The sequence below is a fragment of the Vulpes vulpes genome, chromosome X (assembly GCF_048418805.1).
Source record: "Vulpes vulpes isolate BD-2025 chromosome X, VulVul3, whole genome shotgun sequence".
NCBI classification, from domain to species: domain Eukaryota; kingdom Metazoa; phylum Chordata; class Mammalia; order Carnivora; family Canidae; genus Vulpes; species Vulpes vulpes.
Genome location: NC_132796.1, coordinates 57,945,007 through 57,950,289, shown reverse-complemented (window position 1 = coordinate 57,950,289; position 5,283 = coordinate 57,945,007). Strand labels below are relative to the sequence as shown.

Below are 5,283 nucleotides of genomic sequence, written 5' to 3'. Positions count from 1 at the left end.
AATGAGGTAGTAATTGAAATCATAAAAGTAGGTGTGATTGCCCAATGTGAATGGGCAGCACTAGAAGAACAATGGACCTTGGATGTAACCTAGGAAAGGAGAATAAGGGTTGGACAGGGGGAGAGCTGTACCCAAGGGAAAACAAAAGGTAACAGACATGGAAGTAGGAAGAAAATAAGGGTAGCTATTAGGTTAAGAAAACTTAAGGGAACAAATTTTCAAAAGTGGTGGTGAACAGTGTCAAACATTTTTAAAAAGCCAAAGACAATGAAATGAGGACTTGATAAAATACCACTTCATGTATTCTTTGGGAAGTCAGTAGTAACGTTTAATAGAATATTTTTATTAGAAAATGGGATTACCAGGTTTTGAGAGAGATTGGGAAATAAAAGCAGTTGGTAAAAGCCATTTGTAGGAAAAACTTGAGTGTGAAAGATTATAAAAACAGAATAGTAACTTTAGTGAAAAATAATTATGCTATGTTTAATGATAACATAAAAACTTCTTACCTTAAAAATCAAAGCAGAATGGCAGGTGAGGCAAAGGGGTTAATGTAGCTTATATCTGTCTATCTTTAAGTTATAAACAAAAACTCCTATGTGTGTGCATTTTGGATTTGGATTTAACAAAGCAGAAAAGAAAAATGAGTCACTGTTACTCCAGTGTGTCATGGTACGGTATATCCCAGTATATGTCTCCTCATTTTCCAGTGAGATGAAGTAGTGCCACCCAAAACTGTTCCCTGATTCTGGGAAAACTATTTTCATTTTTCTGCTGGTACCATTTTTTAAAATTTTGTGGATGTTCTCATTGAACGCGGCGCCAGATCTGCAGACGGCTGTTGTCTCCGCGAGCCGAGCCCGGCCCACACAGAAGCAACTATGTCTAAGGGACCTGCAGTCAGGATCGATCTTGGCACCACCTACTCCTGCGTGGGTGTCTTCCAGCACGGGAAAGTGGAAATAATTGCCAATGATCAGGGAAACCGAACCACCCCAAGTTATGTCGCCTTCACGGACACCGAACGATTGATCGGTGATGCTGCGAAGAATCAAGTTGCAATGAACCCCACCAACACGGTTTTCGATGCCAAGCGGCTGATTGGACGTAGATTTGATGATGCTGTCATCCAATCTGATATGAAACATTGGCCCTTCATGGTGGTGAATGATGCTGGCAGGCCTAAAGTCCAAGTAGAATACAAGTGGGAGACCAAATTTTCTATCCAGAGGAGGTGTCCTCTATGGTCCTGACGAAGATGAAGGAAATTGCAGAGGCCTACCTTGGGAAGACTGTTACCAATGCAGTTGTCACAACACCTGCATACTTCAATGACTCTCAGCGTCAGGCTACCAAAGATGCTGGAACTATTGCCGGTCTTAATGTACTTCGAATTATCAATGAGCCAACTGCTGCTGCTATTGCTTATGGCTTAGACAAGAAGGTTGGAGCTGAAAGGAACGTGTTGATCTTTGATTTAGGAGATGGCACTTTTGATGTGTCAATCCTGACTATTGAAGATGGGATCTTTGAGGTCAAGTCCACAGCTGGAGACACCCACTTAGGTGGAGAAGACTTTGACAACCGAATGGTCAACCATTTTATTGCAGAATTCAAGCACAAACACAAGAAGGACATCAGCGAAAACAAGAGGGCCGTCTGCCGTCTCCGTACTGCATGTGAACGGGCTAAGCGTACACTTTCTTCCAGCACCCAGGCCAGTATCGAGATTGATTCTCTGTATGAAGGAATCGACTTCTATACCTCTATTACTCGTGCCCGGTTTGAAGAATTAAATGCTGACCTGTTCCGTGGCACCCTGGACCCTGTAGAGAAAGCTCTTCGAGATGCCAAGCTGGACAAGTCTCAGATCCATGACATTGTCCTGGTGGGTGGTTCTACCCGTATCCCCAAGATTCAGAAACTTCTGCAAGATTTCTTCAATGGAAAGGAACTGAATAAGAGCATCAACCCTGATGAGGCCGTTGCTTATGGTGCAGCTGTCCAGGCAGCCATTCTTTCTGGTGACAAATCTGAAAATGTTCAAGATTTGCTGCTATTGGATGTCACCCCGCTTTCTCTTGGCATTGAAACTGCTGGAGGAGTCATGACTGTACTCATTAAGCGCAATACTACCATTCCTACCAAACAGACACAAACCTTTACTACCTACTCTGACAACCAGCCTGGTGTGCTTATACAGGTCTATGAAGGTGAGCGTGCTATGACCAAGGATAACAACCTATTTGGCAAGTTTGAACTCACAGGCATACCTCCTGCTCCTCGTGGTGTTCCTCAGATTGAAGAAACTTTTGATATTGATGCTAATGGTATCCTCAATGTGTCTGCTGTGGATAAGAGCACAGGAAAAGAGAACAAGATTACCATCACTAACGACAAGGGCCGCTTGAGCAAGGAGGACATTGAGCGCATAGTCCAGGAAGCTGAGAAGTACAAAGCTGAAGATGAGAAGCAGAGAGACAAGGTGTCTTCCAAGAATTCACTTGAGTCGTACGCGTTCAACATGAAAGCAACTGTTGAAGATGAAAAACTTCAGGGCAAAATCAATGATGAAGACAAACAGAAGATTCTTGACAAGTGCAATGAAATCATCAACTGGCTCGATAAGAACCAGACTGCAGAGAAGGAAGAATTTGAACATCAGCAGAAAGAGCTGGAGAAAGTCTGCAATCCCATCATTACGAAGCTATACCAGAGTGCAGGAGGCATGCCAGGAGGAATGCCTGGAGGCTTTCCTGGTGGTGGAGCTCCTCCCTCTGGTGGTGCCTCCTCTGGGCCTACCATTGAAGAGGTTGATTAAGCCAACCTGATGACAGGTCTAGCATTGTTCCACACATTTGAAGGACCCAAATTTGTAGCAAATTCCATGGCAGTTTTAAAGTCAAGCTGCTATAGTAAATATACTGGGCATTCTTGATACTTGAATATGGAATATGTGCACAGGGAAAGGAAATAAACATTGCACTTTATAAGCACTGTATTGTTAAGTGGAAAATGCAATGTCTTAAATAAAACTGTATTTAAAATTGAAAAAAAAATTTTGTGGATGTTTTAGTTATTTCTGTCACCTTTCAAAGAAGTTCTATTAACTTCTATTTACACATTTCAGTGAAAACGGGTGGCCCAGGGAAAGAAATAAATAAGTGCTAATGTGACTAATGAATACTCCAAGGATACAAATAGTCATTACAACTGGTCCCTAATATTTTAAGCTTCTTTATAAATCAATGAGTTTTGAATACATACATATATATATATATATACTTTATATATATACTTCATATATATATAATATATGTCTTTAATTTGTTTTTTTACAGTATTTTCATAGCAGCTTTTCTCTGCAGTGCTCAATAGTGGGGATGTCAAAATAGCAACCTGTTCATATGAGGACTCAGGGAAAGTCTGACTAACACTGTTGGCAAGGTCTCAAGTTCCCCTCCGATTTCACACCTTCCCTCTTTCTCCTTCTTGTATTTCCCTGACTTATTTTTCAGGCTTAATCCCAAGTTGAATCACAGTCTTTCAATGTCTGCCAGTTCCCATTCCTTCCCTAAGTGTGACTTAAATATGAACACATGGAATCCCCCCAACCTGGGACCCCTCGGTGGCTCAGTGGTTGAACGTCTGCCTTTGGTTCAGAGCATGATCCCAGTTGGGGGATTGACCCACATCAGGCTCCCTGTGAGGAGCCTGCTTCTCCCTCTGCCTATGTGTATGCCTCTCTCTGTGTCTCTCATGAATAAATAAATAAAATCTAAAAATAAATAAAGGAATCTGCCAACCTGTGGTGAAAAATCTCCGTGGCCTGAACATTTGATCAGATCATATCTCACTAGCAGCAGGGGGTAATGTCTGAGAATATAAAACATACATAAAGAGGCTAACTTCAGTTTAGCTTGAGGTTTATAATAGATTCTTCAGGGATTTCATGGCTTTTCTTCTTTAGTTGGAAAAATATATGCATTTCACATTACTAGGAATCCTCAAATGCAACTTACTTTTTCCTGTTTGTTGAAACTCGTTTGCTACTCAAGCATCTCAGTAATTTCACTTAATATCCAAACCTCCAACCATCTATAAACCAGTAGTTTTGAATATTAATATTTGCAACACTTTTCCCTTATGGATAGATAGTTGGTGATATGTTTTAAATGGTGCTATCAGACTTAAAACAACTTTCATATTGTTGCTTTGAGAGCTCCGACCTTAATACATTACCATTCAAGGTTCTCTTATGGCCATTGTCTTTTGCAGGAAATATTCTAAATACTTTATCTGGGAAATTTAATTTGCTCCATTTACTACTCTTGTATCCACTTTCATATACTATAAATCCTAAAGGCAAATCTCCTTGTTAACTGTGAGGCTCGTAAATCTGCTCATTTAGGTTAATAGCTCACCTACTCGTCCTCAGCACCAATAATCAAGCCCAGGACTGTGCCTAGAAAAAAAAAAGATGAAAGGAATTTGCCTTAGTGCCATAGATGTTTCTTTGCCCCCTGTACCAAAGCCGTAAATAAACTCTACTGATTTAGATGGGCTTATTATTGACCTTTTATGCTTAACTAATGCTATATGATACTACCTTTAAAATTCTTCCTCCTTACTCCTCTTTTAGGTCCCAATTAAAACCTCATAAATACATAAAAATAGATAATACCTCAATAGTTTCTCAGTTATCCCTATTTCTTGCAATTAAATAAAACAACATAGATAAAAATTAATAGTAATAATATATTTGGCCCTTAGACAAAGCCAACTTATTCTAAATACTTTGTACATAGTGTTTGTAATTAATATGAGTAAGAGGACTACCATAATGGCCTATGTTTAGAGTGTTGTAGTTTCTTTGACTAATCTATGGTTATACTGTAATTCTGTAAGTGAATATTCAAAGGAAAGCATTGGTGGGTTTAGTTCACACATTTCCAGTGGCCCAGAGTCTATTCAGTGAGATTAAATCTATCTGGAAGGGGAGTTGGAAGAAAGGTAACAAACTTTTGCTTGTCAAATGTCTTACGAGTGGAAAAATATCTCCATTTGTAGAGATTCAACTAGCTAGGGAAAGATTCCTTGATCACAGAAGAACATGAAACACACTGGCTACATAAAGAGTGATTTAATCTGTCTACATAAAATGGTAATGCATTAACTGTCTCAACCACAGATATAAATATTACGGTAAAAACTCAGTTCCAGCAAATTATAACAGAAGGCGTTATATGACCATGTTCTCTTTATGAACCAGGAAATAATAGG

General features: G+C 39.7%; 1 pseudogene; it reads left to right on the top strand.

Moving 5' to 3' along the window:
* Positions 1-811: 811 nt before the first annotated feature.
* On the top strand, positions 812-3,059 carry LOC140596296 (heat shock cognate 71 kDa protein-like; annotated as a pseudogene).
* The last annotated feature ends 2,224 nt before the right edge of the window (positions 3,060-5,283 follow it).